A 22237-nucleotide genomic window follows, 5' to 3' on the forward strand; every position below is an offset into this window, starting at 1 on the left:
TCAGGGTTAACTAATTTTGTTCCCAAACGCAGAGAATTACTAAACAGCAATTAGCGCTCACCGGGCTAATTCACTGCTAAGCTGGTAGACCTGGTCCAACCAATATATTTTTTTTTCCTGGGAGAGGTCTGGGCTTAAATAGCGCAGAATGACAGTGATCTGGAAGTGATTGGCGGAGTATAAGGGAAATAGGTCGGACCTGAGCTAAGGTTTTCCAACATTTACATCCCCTGTTTTGGAGAGTAAGTTATGGGTCTTTGGTTGGGGTTGGGCTGATTTTGATATCCTGGTCCCATGGTTTATTTAAAATCACAACTATAAGTTTGGTACCTATGAGAGACAAACTATTCTTCTGCAGCTGTGCTGTGAAGAACATCATATATTCAAAGATACTTTGGGACGCAGAGGATTATTTCTCAGCAACATACCAACTAATCTCATGTAACACCAGAATGTTTCTGGATTTCCCTGTACCCTCCAGGCCCCTACAGACAACACAATGACATTGTTTTGTTGCTTGCACTAAAGATTCACCCAACCCTCATGGCATATATATATATGTGTGTGTGTGTGTGTAACAAGAACAGAAGCTCGAGCAACAAGGCCTCACTCGCATCAAAATGTCATCTTGTTTCTGCAACAAGCTATCATGGAGCAAGCACTGTGTTTCCAGCCATCTCAGCGTAGAGATAAAATGGCTTCATTTTAGTGAAAAAATCTCTACTTCTGCACAAACTTGTCTAGTGCTGATGTGTCCAGGGCTGCAAACTCCTTAACAGCAGACAGAACGGCAAGCCCCAACTTCACAGCATCCTCATTGCTTGGTGCCTGTGGAAACACATTTAGATGGTGAGCATTCTAAAGATCGATAGTCCATATTGCCAAGTCCAGCATAAGGTAGGGCTTACCTCAATGTTGAGGGGCAGAACTGGATCATGAAGTGAGAGCCTCAGCAGGAACCAACCACCATGGCCTGAGACCCTAACCTGTATGAGCATCATGAAGCGACAATATTATTATCATTATTATTTCCAAATATATAGTTTTAGAACCTGAAGAATGTTAAGCAATTTTCTGGTTGTATTTGCACGACTGTTTTCATAATCCACTCAAGATTCTAGTCCAGAATACCATAACATTGCTGAATGAGGTTGATCTGTGAAAGATAAAGGTTGCTATCAGAGCATGAATCAACCAAAAAAGTATCTTCAGGACAAAATGCCTAAATTCTCCATTGTAAATCCAGCAAGAATGGTTAATCTGACGAGGAAAGCAACCATGTGAATGCTTGTCAATGATCCATGAATCCTAAATATAGTTAATTTACTTAAGTTTTCAAGGGCACAAGCTGATATGTGAAAAACATGCCGACTTCAAGAACCACACAAGCTTAATTTAACGAGGTCCATAGGATCATGACCATGAGAAATGAATATACGAAAGGGCCTGATTGGGAAATCCAGCAGGAAACGAATATACAACAAAGGGCCTGATTGGGAAATCCAGCAGGAAACGAATATACAACAAAGGGCCTGATTGGGAAATCCAGCAGGATTGGACTACATTTCCTGCTGGATTCATGGATTAGGCAGCTTATTTGGGTATGGACCATATTAATCCAACATCCCTTCAGCTAAAATCCTATGAGAGGGAAAAAAGAGGACCTTCATGGGTACTTTTTTTCCCCTTCTTTCTACAGACCAACAGACCCACAATCTGGGATATAGGATAGGACTTGAGCGGACCCCTAGAAGACTGCAGGCTAGAGGGGCAACAAGCCCAATTCCTGCAGGAATATATCCTGAATATCCAAACAGGCCCTAAAAGAATTACCAACCAAACTAACTTGTGCAAATCATATGAATGGTGAGTCCTCACTGTTCATATGATGAAGAGTTTGATATCAAAGGATGGAGAATGAGAAAGATACAATAGTCCTGGGCATTTAGTGACCTAATTTATTTCAGATATAGCAGCCAGTATTTCTTAAAAACCACAAATTCAAAAAATACCTCACATTGTTAGCAAAAAAAAGAAAAGGAAAATGGACATACGCCTTCGTAATTGATGGGTGCTTTTTTCAACTTTGGATCTGAGCTAGTTGTATTCTCCAAATGTTTTAGCACTACTTCTCCATAATCGCGAAAAGACCTGGAAGAAGCACCAAAACAAGAAACTTTAGATCCTTTACTCTTACGATAATACACATTTTGAGCTATAGAATTATAACCTGAACTATTTATAAAAATTTTAGAAGCATATTTAGCAAAATAGTACTCAGATTTTTTAGTCTGAAAAGTTCATATCTTTCAAACATTAACCTGCTAGAATTGAAGGATAAGATTTTCCACCCTTCTGATAAATCGAAATTGCAACCATTTAATAACTAAGCATTATTTTTATCATTGTTCAGCTTATTCAGTACAGAGATTAACTGGTAACTTTCAGGGAAAAAAGTCACATTCTCCTAAATTCTAAGAAGAGAGGACCAGAATGAAAAGAAACATATCAAAAGCACTAGTAAGAATCTTGGGGTTCTATCGAGAAAGGGGCATCCAGAATACAAGTTTTCAGCCATTTCCTATTAAAGAAGAAAAGAGGGGGAAAACACATTCGAAATTACTGTCTGACATACCCTCCTTTAAGGTCTGCATGGTTCTGATCAATCTTCAATCTTAGTTCCACTGCTACAGCAGCTTCCTCCAGGCCCTCTATCAAGTCAGTCAGAACTTTGCTACCACTACCTGAACCAGAAGCTCTGGCAGAGGCAAGTTTGTTTAAGAGTTTGACCTGCAGAAAATGGCAAATCATACAAAAGAGAAGGGGAAATAGCATTTGCAAGAGCGCCAATAAATCCATTGTCTGCTGGTCGGGTTCCATGTGGAAAGAGGCATCTAAAGATCATTCAAATAAGTGATACAAGAAATGTAGAATGGACATGATAGATTATGCTTACACATGGTCGATTGTGTGCATACATGAGTAAATGATAGAAGAAACAGTTACTGGAATTGAAGCCTAATTGGCTGGCCTTGTTTCATGGATATGGCTCAATTTTACAGATTTGAAGCAACAAGTTGAAGTATTTTTCTATGTCCAGCTCTCAGCCTGATGCCAACCCTTCTGTGAGATGATGCAAGCCAACAAGGTTCTGGCAAGAGAGGGATCAGAAATAACTAGGGCCAACTGATGGGAATGACCTTAAGGTCATGCAGCTTAAGCTCAGGAACCAGGGTGCAAGTCAAACAGAATTTAACAAAAGACATGTCAATATGGGGACGGGTAACTGCAAGGCATAAATAAAAATTCCACAGCAAACTCTGAGATACCTACCATGAGGTATGCTCCATCATCAAGCCAATGATTCTCCTTCAAAGCTCCATGGCCACTAGTTTCAATGGCCAAATGTGACTCTTCGCCAATAGAATTCTGCCACAGTTTTATGTTCAGTAAGATCCTGCTGTCGCAGTGATGGTTTAATGGGCTTTGATTCTTTTAGGGAAAAAAAATACAAATGAAAAATATGTCATAGTTCAAAGTAAAATGAATTGCATGCTGACTCAAGGAAACATAGGAAGCAAAGTTTTTTATGTGGCCTGAATCATCAGTTATGCACAATATATATCCCGAGAATTCAATATCAAACAAAACAGTTTTAGGAATCCTCTATTCCGCTTTATGATACATAATTTTAATTCAATAATGCAGAAAAGAAAACATAAAGCAGCTCATGATCTTCACAGTATACTTTCTCATTTAAAAAACTACAGACTTAGGTTGCTAATAAGTGCAAGATTGTAGAGTCAACTTGGTTTTACTAATGTAAGGTAGACCTATGCATTTAAGGTCCAACTTGCTTGGCCTGATTTCAAGCAGGTAAACATAGGTTTTTGGGACGATCTAGCTACAGTGGCATGATGGTCTGTTATTTAACATCATAAAAAAATACTATTATGTCAATAATATATTTATTCTTTATATTAAAACTCCCACCCCTTGCAAAATATATCCTCCCTTTTCCTCACTCCAGTCTGTTTCCCCGTCCATCAACCTCCTTAACATCCACCAATAACCCCTCGCCTCTACACCTGTTCTCACCATCTATCTCACTTCCTTTGAAGGTCAATGAACACTAACTTGTGCCGGACTAGATATAGTCTCTCCCTCCCTCCCTAAAGAATACCCACCCTAAAGCATAATTATATTATTTATTATATTTTTTTTAAAAAACTTAAAAATAATCTATAAGTTAACAATACACTATAACAACAATTTTTGATAGCAAAATATCATAACGCAATATAATATAATATAATATAATATATTATTATTATTATTATTTTATAATATATTGAATAGTATAGTATCATTATATTATAATCAAGGTCTGCCAAACCACCCTGTTTGGCCCATACCGAGCCAACCCAATGGGGGAGCGGGTGATTCACCTACTTTTTTTCGGAATCGGCTCCAAGTCGGCCAAAACCGATTCCGAACCGATAGGAACTGGCCAGAATCGGCCGTGAATTGCCTGGACTCAATTCGAACTGGCCAGTTTCGTGTGGAACCAGTGCGAACCAGATGGTTCCCATCGAGTCGGATTGGTTCTGAATCGGTCCCCCTCGCTCTCTTATGTTTTAAAGGTTGGTTGGGAAGGCTTGAGAAGTCTCAACTTATCCGAATATTCCCCTCCTTTCCCACGGTGAAAAATATGCTGATTTAGTACGATTGACAAGGATTCAACCCTAAATAAGGTATGTCTCCTTTTTCTCTATCTCATTTTCTCTTATTTTTTTGCACACAAAAAATATCTTAAAATTTGCAAAATATGAAGAGATCATGCCAAAAAAAATTAGTTTGGCTTGATATTATGATATGTTATAGATCTATGGATAATCTCCGCAATGACATTAAATTTTTTAATTTTTAGATTATATATAATTTTTTAAAAAATTAAAAATATATATTTGGATTAAAAAATAATAAAATATAAAAAAGTCAAAAAAATAGAAGCATCTTTAGAGGAATGCAAGCTACTCTCCAACTAAATTCGATGTCTATTTATTTAAGTAGTCAGAGAGTGACATTGGTTGGAATTATGGCTAAACGCTTTCAGGTCGGCACCATTGGAAGTGCAACTGGTGTCACACAGAATTCAAGGAAAGAGCATCAGGTTGAAGCAGCATTTAGTTGGTAGTTACTCCGGCGTATCTATCCGAAAATGTCCATAGAAGGTTCAACAACTAATGAAGCACTTCACCTATTTCAAAGCAATGAAAGAGAGGATTTCCAAGAAGGCGCAGGTGGACCGCCGAGCGGCAGAGCCACCTTTCTATCACTCTAGAGAGTCAGAAGAGACATCCGCTCTAAATAACGAGGAGGTACAGATCTAAGCTGCCATTCAGACGAGCCTGGATGATCAGTGGCAACAGATAAGGTAGCCAGGCATAAGGCTCGATTTGGGCCTCATACCACGAGTCGGACTTCGGTTCTGCAAGTAACAGGGCAGATCCAGAGTTCAGGAGGACCTTCTCAGTTAGAGAGGTCGTCGGTAGAGACGGTAGCCATATTGCATCTATACTAAGAACTTTTGGTAGTAAAAAATAGTCCTCCAGAAAAATTCCACTAGGATCCACCATCCAGAATTTAGTTCCACTCCAGCAAGAATTCGAAGCAGCAAAGAGTTAACACAATGCTAAAGAAGGATAAGAAAAAGAATATGTGGCGAGCTATTGGATCCTAATTCCACTTCAACCACATTCCAGCGAATGTGGAAGACAATACATACTATAAGTTTGTCATTTTCTCTATACAGGTTGCTGGTCCTGGTATATATCCTTCAGGACTGAAGGATATCTACAATGAGCTTCTTGACAATAATAAGAATCTAGAGAAGTAAATTGCCTCATACAAGAGCAAGTGGCCCGCATATGGACTGACAGTGATGTGTGATGCTTGGACCGGTCCTACCAGATGGAGCATTATCAACTTTTTGATATATTGTAATACGATGACTTCCTTCCATAAGTCGGTTGATGCTTCTGATCAGGTACATGACGTCATGTACATCCTCAGATTGATGGAGGAGGTGATTGATCAGGTAGGAGAAAAGAATGTTGTACAAATCATCACTGATAATGGGCCATAATATAAGACCGTTTGAAAGATCTTGATGGAGCAGCGGCCACATATTTTCTGGACCCTATATGCTAAGGTTCGCCGTACCGGTCCGGGTCGGCGTACCGGTGGCCGGCCGGACCGGTACGGTACCGGTCGGTATCGGTACCGTACCGGCCGGTTCGCAGAGCCAGACATTTTTTTTTATTTGAAAGAAGTGGCCCGTGGGCCACTTCTTCCTTAAAACCACGCGCGGGCGCGTGGTTTTTAAAAACCATGCGCGTGGCGTTGTGGTTCCCAAAAAAAAAAAACCCGGCTTTTTTTTTTATTTGAAAGAAGTGGCCCGTGGGCCACTTCTTCCTACGGTGGTTTTAAAAACCACAGCGCGTGGCGTTGTGGTTCCCAAAAAAAAAAACCCGATTTTTTTTTTGAAAGACTTCCTTGAAACCACGTGCGGCGCGTGGTTTTTGCAACCACGCGGGGCGCGTTGGTTTTTGCAACCACGCGCCGCGCGGTGGTTTTTGCAACCACGCGCCGCGCGGTGGTTTTTGAAACCACAGCGCGAGGCGCTGTGGTTCCCCCCCCAAAAAAAACCGTACCGGTATCGGCCGGTTCGCAGATGAAAACCGAAAAATACCGGTTTTCATCTGTTTCCGGTACCGGTCAAGGACCGGACCGGTACGTACGGGCCGGTACGGCTTTTCTTGCTATATGCTGCACATTGTATCGACCTCATATTGATGGACATTTCAAAAATTCATAGGACGCAGCAGACAGTGAAGACAACCCAAACCATCACCAGATATATTTATAACCATACATGGATCCTATCACTGATGAGGAGGTATAAAGGAAAGAGATTTTAAGACTAGGAGTGACACGGTTTGCTACCATGTTGCACTTGATAGCCTTCTTAAGAGGAAAGCAACCCTATGTTAGATGTTTGTTAGTCCCAAGTGGCAGAAAAAGTAAATTTGTGAGGGCTAGACTAAGAGAAGCACTGTCAAGGATTTGGTAACGAGGCAGATATTTTGGTAGCAGGCCGAGAAGATAATGAAGGCTATCAAACCATTGTACGAAGTACTTCGGACCGTGAACAGCGAGAGGTACCCCCAAATGGATTTCTTGTATCATATAAAGGGTAAAGATTCAAATCAAGGAGGCAAATCCGACGTATGTCCAGAAATACATCGATATCATTAAGCAGTGGTGAGACTACCAGATAGGTAGAAACTTGCATCCAGCAGGTAAGCAAGAATATTAAAAATTATACTACTCTTGTACTTGTATAATTTTACTACGATAATTACGAACTCTATCTACAACATACTATCTGAACTTAAGATTTTAGTATACCGTAGCTGGATCGATATGGATGACGAACATCTGGCCAATATGATTTACAAGATGGAGGCTGATCCAAAAGTCGTGGCCCTATGTCTACAAGAGGTAAGTTAACGTAAGTGACATGTTAACTGACATCTTAAATTATTAACGTATTACAATCCAGTTCTTTTTCACAGACCAAAATATTTAGAGAGGGCACTAATAGTTTTAGAGTATTGACAGCTGTCGTAAATAAGAAAATTATGAATCCGGATATATTACATATCAACGATAACTATTACATGGCATTAGATGATTACTAGAATGATACTATCTTATATATAATTTTTTTCAATATTTTTGCAGCTAACTGATGGATTCATTTTGGTTTGTCCGTAAGAAATCTTAAGCGGCTAGCTATCTGAATCATCTCCCAAAAGATCTTCTCGAGTGGATGTGAGCGCAACTGGTTCACCTTCGGCCTCATCTACAGCAAACAGAGAAATCGTCTGACACAAAAGTGCCTCAACGACCTTGTATATGTTCACTATAATCTAAAGTTGAGGTTGAAGTGCATTTAGGAAGAAGTGGAGCTAAAGTACACATATCCAATCTATAATGCTTTCATTGACGATGAGGATGATCGGATGACTTGTAGGCTAGCAACAAAAGTCGGAGCTTGATGAGCGAGGATCGCCTCCATGACCGGCTAGTTTTGTAGCTAGTAAGGCTAGGATCGATATAGTGCAATAAGCAGATTGCAACATTCCACGCATCCTTCCAGCTGATCAACCATAGCTACAGGGGTCACTAAGGAGCCGGTCATCACATGACTTCTTATCTGAGACATCTTCTCAGAGATATGATCGAGAGATGCTTAGACGAGACTACCAAGCTATCCAGTTAACTCGGTCAGGAGGGTGACATCCATCCCCTAACATAGCTAGGCGGAGAGGCGCACGAAAGGTAAGTAGGCAGAGAGGCGCACGAAAGTAAGCAAGCAGAAAGATGCACGAAGTGTAAGCAGACTGTTGCTCAGCACACAAAAAGAAAAAGAAAAGGCACATGCACATATCCGAGCAGCACTGAGAGGGACGAGGGGGCAACCATGTGCCACACGACAGAGCGCCACGGCAGGGAGCGGGCAAAACCAACAAACCCCCATGGAGAGTAGAGGAGGAGCTAGTTCACTAATATTCAGAGACCAGGAGTAGCAACGATGATAGTTCTGGTAGTCATCGATCTGCGAGCCAGAAAGGAAGTGGACACGAGACCACCGTTTATAAGACCACCGTTACTTCAAACAATCTACACAAATATTTTAGATAAGTCATGAATCTAGATATTTTCAGGTTTACTGAAAAATTATGTTTATTACTTTATAACATGTCATGCACTATTATAAACCAATATAGATCTATGTAGAGAAGAATTAGATAAAGTTGTCTATCTTAGTATGTTAGTCGCAGAACCTAAGGATAGCAAATTTTTGTGTCAATATGTGCCAAATTGCCAATTGTTGTCACAAAATGACAGAATATTCGTACTTTGCTGGCTCCACGCAAGCATGATTAGTTGATTACGATATCCATGCAAAGATTTTGTAGTATGATAATGTTTTTTAACATTCTAAAAACTTGCTCAAACGAGCCATATGGCCATACATTCTCTATTTACTGAAGGTTTATCAAAGAAGCTTGTGCTATGAGAAGAAATGTGGTTAGCGGTCACATTGAGAAGAAGGCATCAAATCTTTGCACCAAGTTCTATCATTCAAACATCATCGCACACATTTAAAAAAAAATAAAAAAGCTCATAAGACATAATAGTGCTTAACAAGTTAAATGTTACCAAGCGAATTGCTTCATCAATGACATTTTTGTACCCTCTTTTGAACCGGTGATGCTTTCCTCCTATGAAATGACAAAAAAAAAACAGTAGTCTAACATCTTTATTATCTTAAGTCCCTGAGAAACTGACTACTTACCTAGTTTCTTTTCAATAAATGCGGTCAAGCCATCTGAAGTCACGCTGTCGGTAACAATAGTAGTTCCCGGATGCTACTTGCAAGATCACAATCATAGAAAAGTAAATGCCGCTGTCATAAACATTATTTGGCATATGAAATGTTCAAGAGAGAAAGACTTACTTCCTCAAGTACTAGAGCTGACATTAAAGCAATAAGTCTATTACGGTTGAGCTCACGACCGCTGGAATCTACTGCAGCAGATCTGCATAAACTATTTTAATAATGACCAAGTGTGCATTATGACAAACAGCAAGATAACATAAGATATGCATCGTCACCTGTCAACATCTGTATCAAATATGATACCTAAATCTGCTTTATTCTCCAGGACTGCCTGGGTTATTGCTTTCATTGCAGCTTTATCCTCAGGGTTGGGAACATGGTTTGGAAACATGCCTGATGCCCCAAAAAAATTAAACAACAAATTCGATGCATTTGAACCATTGCACCATGAGAAAAAGTATAGTCAGACAAATGCAGTCAGCTGTTACCATCTGGCTCCAAAAACTGACTGCCAGTAGTAACCGCACCCAAAGGTTCGAGTACCTTTCCCTGGTAAAAGCAGTTAAATGAGCCCACAAAACTAGAAATACATAATTACAACGCTAACTTATCCATGAATGGAACTATAATGATTTTGAATCCATCTATGGGATAGTGTTATGAACTTATGATACTAGGGAACACGAGCATACAAAAAAACCATCCAGAATCAAGAATGCACAGTTGTGAATGAACTGACTTTATTCACCTAAAAATGTATAATATGTATCTGTCAATAGATCAGTCTGAGGGAAAACCGCATAATTGGTTAATTCATTTTGTCTAAGGAAACATCCACCTTGCTAGCTTCTTTAGCAGAAATCTAGTACCATGTTTGTAGTAATGATTAGTTGTAACTTACTGCAATTTGTTTTGTGGTGATAGCAATAATGTTGGAGGCAAAGAAGCTGCATTATATCATAACTCACACATTGTATATTTGCTTATTGCATTGATATCACACGAATGATATAGTAGAATGATTAATTAATAAATCTTCTAGAAAGAGTCATTTGATTAAACAGATTTATCTATAGTTATTTGTATGTGTTAAATAAGATAAAGGGGGTTTACCAAGGTACGCTATAACGTACCGAATCGGACAGTACGAGGCATACCATACCATACTGTTTCGGTACTGATATATGGTATGGAGGGCATGCCGACACTTGGTACGCTGAACTGGCCTCTATACCGGGCATACCGGCATAGTAACTGAATAGCACCGATACGAGACCTAGTACCGAGATGGTATACCTTGAGATTTACAAAAACATAGTTGATTAGATCAGTCTTATAGCTTGATCCACATCATCACTCCTCACATTATAATTGATTCACATGAAAGAAAAACAATTTAAATATCAATCACACCTTTGAGAAGTGATTGACTAGTGGATTAGCAAAGGAAGAAATGGGTAACTTGGTGTGATAGTTACTCGTGTTTGGCACATGCCTTGCACATGCTTTAATCAGGAGTTGCAGTTATAACTCTACACAGAAGCATCTGGAATATAGTTATAGAAAATACTGGAAAAAAGAAATTACGGGAAGGCCTCATATTCAGCTTACATCCTGGACTCTGAGCTTTCCTTCTATATACAAAGAGAGATAGTTATAAACTTAGTATTTCTTTGTTTTTCTTTTTTCTTGGAAAGAGGTGCGCGTGGGAACTATAGATAGAGCTAAAGATACGATCTAGTAGACATATAAAGTGAAATACATGGTTATCTTTGATGCAAAAGACTATCCTCATCCTTTGCATGCAATGGGTCGCTACTTAGGTGTCATGGTAAACACAAGTTTAGAGTTTCATGAATATTACATAGGGATTGTATACTTTGCAGTGGAATAATAGCTCCAAGAATTGAAGCACAATTGATGAACACTAATAATTGACAAGTGACGCTAGCTCTGTGGATGTGTTTTTAAAACTGCCTTCAATTTTTTCCGTCCATCAAATACACCATCCAATATAATGTTTAGTAGAAATGATGTCTTCACATAAAGTGTGGTGTTCGCATAAACACATTAAACAATTTATGTTTCAACATGCTAAATGGATAGTCATGTGACTGTCATATGCCCAGCAGATTTTTGAATCTTTACGTGGCTATGCATGAAATTTTTAAGACTACCCCAAACTCTTCCAATCTAACCATCTTAAAATATAACACCTTTTGCTTTTGCTGTAGCAGCGGACAGTTTGTATACATTTTGAGTGCCCACGATAGAGAATTGTAACATCTTATGAGCTCATCTTTAAAATGAATACATTGTCCTCTTGGTATTATCCTGAAGAATGATTTCTTAGATTTCTTGGTACTCATTCCACACAGAATATATTTTCTTTCTACTCTTCCCTAACGCATTCCTGTGCTGAGAAATAATCGCTCTCAACAACGAGGGCTTCACTCTAGTTGCTAGATACTCATCTAAACAAGCCTGTCATGTAGAAGAATTATTAACAACAATAACAGGGCAAACATTAGATGGATTCATGTATATGATAAAACTACAAATGACCTAAAAAATTTCAGTGTGGATGACAACAATATGGATTCTTGACTTGAAATGGCTGTGATGAAAATCTGAGATTGTATTTGAGCATGTCAACTCAAGAATTTGCTCTACCTAATTCTGATAATGATTTTTTTCCCCTTTATCACAAGCTATTTTCAGCCATCAAAATGAAAATGAAGTAGTTAATATTGAGGGCATTTAGTTTGTTACTCGGGCCATAATGCCTTTAGATATATAAGATCCGTGCAGAAGGATGTTGAAGAAATCATTCTGTCAAATGCAAGAAAAAAGACGATATATATCATTATACAGAGGTGGTCTTTGGGTGCCTACAACCCACTTATATAGGCACTTGAACCTTGTATAGGTCGCCAGCTACCAAAAGCGAAGTAAAATGTGCTTTTTAAGAAAGTTGGTTGGAATATGAGAGTAGTCCTACAAATTTCAAGTATGGCTATGCAATGATTTGAAAAGCTATTAAGCATATGATACTCTACTTGTACACAGGTATCCATTCAATTGTGTTTATGAAAGCATCTACTCACCCTCATGAAGATATCACATACTATTGCAAAGAATGTATCACAACATACAAGATAACTTTAAAAGGGTAGCGTTAGAGGGTCCACAAAGTTGATCTCACAGTGTTTTTTGGAGAATCAAGTCAATAAATTCGATACATGTCTCACCAGACATTATAGTGATAATGATTGGAGATTACATAAGTGAATGATAACATATGTGATGTACAATTCTCACAACAAAGTTGCTCTTCTTTGTGCTATTTATCACTTCCTAATTAATCAGGGAACTAAAACAAAGTTTCCTTAATAGCATGGGCAAATTTACAACAACAATGATTTTGAGTGACAAATTTACATTGAAAAAAGAACTTCACAATGCACTAGAAGTTAATATTTATGTACTCACAGGAAACATTTTACTCATAATCACTGCATGGTTGTGTTGTAAATATAAGAAATTAACATCAAATGCTTAATGCTTTGATGTCTTTCATCATCAGACAACAATCAAAAATACTTCCTGTGATGGTGAGTCTTCAGGGTCATTGTTTTGAATTTATTTCACTAATTAAAGCTAGCATCTTGTTGTTATTCTTGATTTAATTTTGGATTTCTTTTAGATACATGTTTTGCTTTGAATTTGTTTATCTTGAATTCTACATTTCTATATCTACACAAAGAACATGAAATTACCGCAAAAAAACCACCTGCTCCATTCCCTGCATCCACAATTATGCGAAATCTCTCCAGTGGTTTCTCTGAAAGTAAAGGTAAAAAAAAATCAGTAAATTAATGGAGGACATTTTCCATACGTATTTGTAATAAGTCCTTCCCATATATGTGATGCAACACACTTGTAGGCCCTCCCCTTTAATGATAAATTGATATTTTATGAAAATGGGGCCCTCCCCTAATGTATGCACCCCCCCCCCCTCCCCCCACTTTCCAAACTCCCAAAAGAACGAGACAGGTTAGGGGAGGACAGTTGTAGATTAGTAATTCAGGAAGTATTATACACTGAATGAATATAATTTGGAAATCTGAGTTGTAGGCTGAAAATCAAACTGGCAAAGCAATTTTGCTAAATAGTTTAAAATATGAGAAAAAGCATACCCACGTTCCCTGCAGCTTTACGAACTGCAGCTACGAGATCAGCAGTATAAACTACCATGTAATCCACCTTACTAATAGCTGCATTTGCAGCTTCTTCTGATTCCTTCAGACTTGTATCTGTGACCTTCTCAAATATATTTGCAGCATGCTCCAAGATGTCTTTGATGTCAGCTTTTCCAAGTCCACCAGCATTAGTGAAAAACTTAAAGCCATTGCGATTGTAGGGAAGATGACTAGCTGTACACAACAAAATCATCTCAGTGAACCTGAGTACCAGCTGATAGAGGTTGCATAGCAAGATCTCTGGGCAAAAGTTAATTAGCGAGTATGAAGATATTATGAAATAAGATGATGAAAATTCCAAAGATAGTTTCATTTAAAAGGCTAGAGGCTTACATATCATATAAATTTTGATTAAACAGGATTAAAAATGGAGGAAGCCAAGAAAACTAGAGGGAATTCATAAAAAATGTTTTGATGAAACTCAAAGAGAATGAAATGCTCTAGGTAGGATTAGGACGAGAAGCAAGCCATGAAAAAACCAAACAAAACCCACAAAACAGTGACAGATCTCTCAACAATGATTATGATAAGCATGGTATGCCATACCACCCCGAACTCGACGGTATGGAGTGTACCGTACCATAACGATTCGGAACTGGTATCGGGTACGGATGGCGTACCGACACTCGGTATGCCAAAAAAACTTCATTCTATACCGTACCGATACTGTGCTAGTGTGGTACCGGTACAGGATCGGTTACCGAGACAGCGAACCTTAATGACAAGGTTCTTAAGAATCCCCCAAAACCCGAACATCAAGGATAGCCATGCAGTATGCTTTGAATGCAGGTAGTTAAACCTATTCAACTGGTCCTCAGCAATGTAATTCCTGAAAAATTTATGCCAACCCATGTGACAAGTTGTAAGATACTATATGCAGCCATTTGTTGCAGACCTAGTTTATTTAAGTTCTGAACCTGTGAAGCACTCACTACATGCCCCTTGGTGTGAGCCAGGTATTTCCCATTTGCATTTTATAAGCCCTGAGTAGATGCAATTTTGTTGGAAATCAAGGTTCAACTTGAGAACAGGATAACACCACACAACTCGAAAAGACAGTCAATTAGAGATTGAAGCTCTCTATAAAAGTCCCACCCACACTTAATACAAATAAATAGATTATATTATATCTGTCAAATGTCTCCAAAGAGACACCCCATGATGTCTTGAATTAATTAAATAAATTTTGGTTTCACTTTAATAATTTTGGTGGCTTCAGTAGCTTTGGCAGTTCAGATAAAGCACAGCAAAAAAAAAAAAAGAAAGCATTAAAAAAGAATCATTTAGTATGTTAAAAAAATAAAGTAAAATGTATTGTTTTCAACCTTTAATCATGGTTCCGTGCTGAAATAATGAAATAATGTGTATGTACATATAGGACGTAAGCATGCATAGGTGTATTTATGTATATAATTATTGAAAAAGATAAAAAGATTTAACCATTGCATCACACATCATCTAACTCAATTTTTTGTTTAATGACAATTAGATACCAGAATCTAAATGTCTAACAGGTGTAAGCTCCAGGATGGAACGCATGGGATCCAGATGCCAGAATGTCAACACATGTTCAGAAAACTTGCAAATTTAAAGCTTAATCTTGGAAAATGCTTATCAAAATAATAAGAAATGAAGAAATGCCTAAAAAGCATCATGAATTGCTCATATGTACAATAAGTTTGGCCCAAAAGAAAAGTTTTGAAAGAAACTCTAAAGCTAAGGTTCTGGCTGAAACTGGAAATTTTCCATTTCAGTTTTAAAGTTTCAGCTCCCATGATCTAGAGAATAATTTAGCTCATTTAAAAATCAGGAATTATGATAGAATTGATCAAAGTTTTGGAGAATATTATTATGATAGTCATCACCATCAAAAAACATGAAAGAAAAAAATAAATAGAACAAAAATTCTTGCTTTACTGTATTTTGGAATAGACTCAACACAGAATATACACTTCCAGTGCATAAGGACGATAGGTCACACAACCATAACATGACACACGGAACAGTTTGGAACAGGTGGTCTCCATGCCATGTTACAAGGATTTCAAACTTGATTAGTATGAATAGTAAGAACCACAGTTTACTTGCATATTCCCCAGCAAAAAGGCATGGATGAATCTATGTGGCAACCATCCAAAATCTAGGAACGATTAAAAAGCTATAACATGACACACTGAACAGTTTGAAACAGGTGGTCTCCCTGCCATGTCACAAGGATCTCAAACTTGATTTGTATGAATAGTAGGAACCACGGTTGCATATTCCCCAGCCAAAAGGCATGGATGAAGCTGTATAGCAACCATCCAATCTAGGAACAATTAAGAAAGTATTACTCATATAAAACCTACACTGCTGTGAATTACAATGTATATATATATACAAGTCATCTGAAGTATATGAATTTTTCCTTAATCCTAAAGCCATTTGACAAAAATAAGAATTTTTCCAGATCTTCCCAAATTCTCTATTATTCTCCATATTTTCTTGGTTGGGCATTTTCTGTTGCATGATCCTCAAGAGGAAAAAGTAACTAAATAAACTCTAACATTGTTCTGATTTTCCCATGACTATCATGGGCCTGATGTTTTTTTACAACTTTCTGCCATACTGCTGCAATATCTAGATTCACAATTCACAACAAGCTTGAATGACAGTAAAATGAAAAGGTTTTATTCATGTCAGTTATGTCAGAATTACATGATATCAAACATTTAGGGTTTTCTTTTAAAAAAAGGAAAAAGATTAGAACATACCTGTTATCATTATGGACCCATCAACCGGACAAAGGAAATTCTCATCTTCTGTAAGTGTACTGTTGAACATTGCTGGTGTAGATGCCAATCTGCATGAAGAATTGGCACACATCAGTATGGCCTGTCTCATCTCTATTCTTCATTATATATTTTGAAGAATTATGTGAGAAGACATTGTTGTTTTTTAAGTGATAAATCAAGTCATAGATCACACATTTTCCTTAGAATCATACTTGATGATGCTAGAGCTTACTTTGCTTTTTAGGAATGCAGACAGAATGGATGCACCAGTTGATGAAGATTATTTGTATCTTATCATGGCTAAAAGTAGGCATCTAAATAAGAATAAATAATGGAGAGGTAAGATAGTATTTCAAGTTTTCAACTCACCCATACTGAATAACATCTACTCCAGTACTAGCAATTCCATGAGAAACTGCATCCTGGAAGTTGACAATTAAACTTCAGTAGTCAAACAATTATATCACAATTGATGAAGATTGAGTAGATTAAAATATGCTAAATACACTTAGTTTCTTAATGTTAAATAAATTGAACCGATAAGAGTATCATGCCCAAATAAGCTACTTTTTCATTATGAACAATTCTTTTCTTAATCTTTATACTTATTACTGTATAAACAAAATTGGGAAGAAAAATATATGCAGCACATAAACTCTGTGAATTGCCCATGACCAAACTGTCTATAAAAAATGGAGTGTGAGTATAAACTAACCCAAAAGAAAACGGGTTAAGAATGACAAATAGCAGGACAAAAAAGGAAGAAACACGGATTTAACTTAGCATTATATGAACAATTAGCAATGCTTCTTCAACATAGGCAGTGGATTAAGTCACTGATATATTTGCATGAAACAAAAGGTTAGAGCAATGCTTCTTCAAAATAGTCAGTGAATTAAGTCACTGATATATTTGCATGAAACATAAGGTGTATGTGGATGGCTTGCATGTCTTAGACTAATTGTAATTTTTGTATGTTGAGGAATAAATCTTTTGAACCTAAATATTCAAGCTGGTATTATCTGCTAGAACTGAAGCATGCTCAAAAGGAAAGAAAGAAAAAAATCAGTCAATAACCTGTAATTTCTGAGCAGATATTCGTGAATCATGACCAACAGAAATTCTTAGGCGTTTTGATTCAGATGGTTTCTTTTTTTCCAATAACCATGCAGCAAAAGAAGCAGCTATAGCTTTTGTGACAGGTTCGGTAAGATTTACAGGTTCCCCTCAACACCAGCAACAGCAACACCTCGAATATCGCTGTAAAAAAGAATAATAAAAAGATGATCTTAGCTAACTGAAGGCCAGAGATAAAAATTAACAAAGACAGAATGGACATCTTTCTAATCAACTTGTTAGTAGACAATGCAACTTATGACGGTGGAAAGAATAAACTATCTGCAGCTGCATCATGTATTTTTCCCATGAAAGTCTCAGTGTCAGGCCTGTTGCTTGCTTAAGAAGCAAAAGAAGTTAGTGACAAGGGGATCTAACTTCACAATATTTTTTGAGGAGACAAAAGATGGAAGTGAAGGGCCAAAAATTTACTCTAAGGCGCCTACGATGTTTCCTGGCAAACTTGAGTCAAGCAAATGGGTCAAGCTAACCCTCCTATATGCTGACCACTGTGGATTTCTTGGTTAAATAAAACATTTTTAGAAGGGAAAAAAATCTACAAGACATACTAACATTTATGCAATGCAGCTACATGAATAAAGAATTTGAATTATGAAGAAACCATTTTATCATCTCAGACCTAATACTAGTGTTCATTATCAAGTTATCAACACTTAAGTTACTCAACCAACATAAGTTAAACATTTTACATACTGATCTAAAGATGTAAAAATGTAGAGAACAATATAGTACATTTCAGAAAAAAACACAATCTAGAGATGATGTAATCTCAATACATGAAACAAATAAAGGTATTTACATTGACAACAAGGAAACAACTACTCCTTGAAAATATATCTTTTGAATTGGAAACCAGCTCCTGGAAGAAGCACTAACTTATCTACAATGCCATGGCACTTTAGTACCAACCTAGTTCACACCATGGTGATCAAGTTTTTAAATCCCATGGGATCGGGGTGTCTCGGTTTCTCCATGGAACGGGATGCCTCATTATCCCGCCATCTTGGCAACGGTACCGATCATGCATCCCAGTAGATATCCTCCATCTCTCTCCCCTTCTTTTTTCTTTTCTTTCTTTCTTTTTCATCCTTCTTTCTTTCCTTTTCTTCTTTGTTTTTCATCTTTCTTTCTTTCTTTTCCTTCTTTCTTTCCTTCCTCCCTTTCTTTTTCTTCTACCTTCCTTTCTTTCCTTTTCTTTTTGTCCCTTCCTTTATTTCTTTTTTTCTTTTTCTTCTTCTTTCTCTTTTCTTCTATCCTTTATTTCTTTTTCTTCTCCCTTCCTTTCATTCTCTCCTTTTTCTTCTTTCCATTCACTTTTACCTTTTCTTCATCTTTCCTTCCTTTTTTTTCCTCTTTCTTCTTCTCTCCCGGCATGGATGGGTTTCCTAATCCCAATCCCGTCTCAGTCCCATTATCTCATAAGAACGGGACGGGATGGTTAAGATGCCCCCCATCCGCCGGGACTTAAAACTTTGATGTTGATGTGGCACAGCATTACCACTTTTTCATAGTTCAGAGCAACTGGATAAAAGATAAAGCTAATTACCCCCATACACCCTGCAGGGGGCCAGATCCTCATTCTGTCTCTACCACAAATATGTAAGTAAACCATTTGCAGACTATTTCCAGTAAAAATTGTCATTGTCTGATTCAACAGGAATAACTTAAAGCAAATGAAGACAGTGTTCCTAACAGTCATAAATTTCGACTTAAATCACTTCAGTTGTATGGTTGGTATCTTGTAGGACTTGACATTATGATCTAATGATGTTAACAAAGCCAAAAATGTACCTTCCATTTTGAAGCTTGAGAAAGTCGACTTTCTTGAAGGATGAAACAGCACTAGTACATTGAGCAGCTGCAAGAAAAATTATAAAAAGAAAAATTAATAAAATCAAGGCAAGCAAAAGAAAGAGGAAATAGACACTGACCAACAAAAAATGCTTTATAAATAAAATTGTGCTGTCAGCGACTTGCACAACAAAAATTCTCCATTATAATAACAAAAATGAAAGAGAATTAAACATATATTCAAAGACAACTAAATGCAAAATAGTTCATTAAAGCACACTATTTTGAAGTTAGGAACTTAACATCACACTTTAGGTCAACCTGAATAGTGAGAGTCTAGAACAGACCATGGCAATGGATACTTGCTCGGTTCCCAAGATCAATCCTGTGTGTTGTTAAGGTATGCAACTGCATGGCTGACTTGTCAGGCCATGCTAATCTCCATCCCTGCAAGGGATGAGTACTGCGCATTCTAAGAGCACAAGAGTTACTGGAAAATCTGGTGTGTGATTGCCTATTCCAATGACAATGCTGTGCCAGAAATACATTTTGAGTAGAATTCCCTGATTTTGCTGCACGAAATTTGGAATTTTATTAGATCTATATCTTGCGTCACTTTAATCAAACATGTAACATGAAATGAGTGGTCATTACTCATGGATTAAACATTTAAGGTTTTTCAGCTGCATTTTTGATAATTACAGTGATTTCGCTGTTAAAACTTTAAAAGCCAATAATAGATAAGAACAGCAATAGAAATAAATTTGATGAATTAATATATAGAAGCTAATGTCTCCTGCAATAAACACTAAAACAACTCCACCAACCTTATGTCCGTTAATAACGTCACAAACCATCATATTGGGCGATGTCTTATTCTATGATCAAACATCATTAACAGGGTTGCTAGGATGAAAGGAAAGGATCTGTTAATTTCCAACAATTTCATACACAGAATCCGACAGATCAGCAGCCAAAATCTGTCTCTCTTAATTCATCCTTTTTTCTGATTAACTTTTTTCCAACAAGAAATACTACAAAGACTTTCTCTAAGGGCTTGAAATAAAAATTAAACCTCCACAGGATCTGCCATTTAAAAGTTGACTCTAGACCCAGCCACCCAAAGTTACCTCCCAAAATAGAACTTAAGGCTACCTTCAGAAATGAAAGCTATATGATAATTTGAATAAAAGCTTATCCGGATGCTCTATGTACACTTCCAACCAACAAATTAAATTAAATTCAGATAACCCTATACATCAAGTTCAGGACTCCACTCATTATTGATTTGAATTAGCTCATCTATAGCTGTAAGATTTAAAAAGCCCTGCAGTTTTTTACTCCTTGCTTAGGGATAAATGGCTCGAACTCTTAGTTCCCATAATGGAAAAGAAGCTGCCATCCTAACCATCATACCACAAGACATAAACTCCAATTTAAACTGCACTTCGAAACCATAGCCTCTGTTATTGTTGGTCTGATAAATTATCATTCTCATGCAAAAGAACACTATATTTCCCCTAAGATAACAACTCAAATTAAAACTCCACAAGGAACCATAGCAACAGGACAATCACTTGATTGACTGATCAAAAGCATATAAACCACCAAACTCAGGAAGAGTGTCCTACATATCATTCACATGCAAAGAAATTTCATCAAAGAATCCAGCGAATACAAATTTGTCCAATCTTTTTACAGCATAAAAACCTTTTCATCACTGTAAAAGTCGATCGAAGTATTATCAGGCTCGGCAGCGCCATAAGAAACCATAAACCCACAGGTTCTTGCACCGAATGAGGAGTTTCTACGGGTCCGAGCTAGTTTAAGCAGCCAAGATCCAAAATTTCCAGGATTTTACGCACGGCCAAGTCAAAAGAACTACTGCAACAGAATTTTTATATGAAAGAATAGAAATCCCTAAATCCGACAACAAATCGGGTCCAAGAATTCGACTACTATCAAGAAGAATCGATCGAACAACAGAAAGCTGGCTCGGGCAGCCAAGGTTGCGAAAAATCTAAGGTTTTAAGCACGAATGGATCAGAATTACCCCATAGGATCTCCCTTTACAGACATTTGGTTAAAAAGAATTTGGAAATCCATTAAATCGAACTATAGAAATCCAGTTCATCATAATCGAAAGAGAAAGTGGAGGAGACGAGAGAGAAACCTGCCATCATATCTGACCGGAGGTGGAGGAATCGATTGTCTCGGACGGAGAAGACGAAGGAGAACGGCTAATGCGGAGGGATGGATATAAAGAAGAACGGAGAGCACTCTGATGTAATATGCAAATTCGTTAGGGACTTAACAAAATAATTAATTATTTCCGATTCACCCATGGTAGTCACGGCGATTGAATCGCCGGGAACTGGTTTAAAGTCGATACAGTGATTATATGGTCCAGCTTGTTAAACAAGAAGGCACTGCTAGTGGTGCTTGGATTATTCATGATGAACAAGGTGGTATTCCCATTTTTAGATATTCTAAAGCTGTTTAATACAAGAGTATTGCTTGCCAAACTAATTAGCTAGATATAGCCCTTTTGGGGAAGCTGTTGGTAGTACAGCTTTTATAAAAAATTGTTTGTTGTTTAGTAACTACATTTATAAAGTATTGTGCTACTTTAATATATGTTTGGTAAACAAACTGAGAAATTACTTTTGGTATTATAAAATAACCATAAAGAACATTGCATAGTATTATACAACAAAGCATAATAAAATAAAATATATATTAATACATAAATAGATGATATAGTATAAAATTATTGTAATGTGACATAATATGATTAT

The 22237-nt window shown here is 37.3% G+C and overlaps 1 pseudogene; it reads right to left on the reverse strand.

Moving 5' to 3' along the window:
- Window positions 1–331: 331 nt before the first annotated feature.
- On the reverse strand, window positions 332–21697 carry LOC103703830 (annotated as a pseudogene).
- Window positions 21698–22237: the final 540 nt, after the last annotated feature.

This window comes from Phoenix dactylifera, chromosome 5 (assembly GCF_009389715.1).
Source record: "Phoenix dactylifera cultivar Barhee BC4 chromosome 5, palm_55x_up_171113_PBpolish2nd_filt_p, whole genome shotgun sequence".
Lineage (NCBI taxonomy): Eukaryota > Viridiplantae > Streptophyta > Magnoliopsida > Arecales > Arecaceae > Phoenix > Phoenix dactylifera.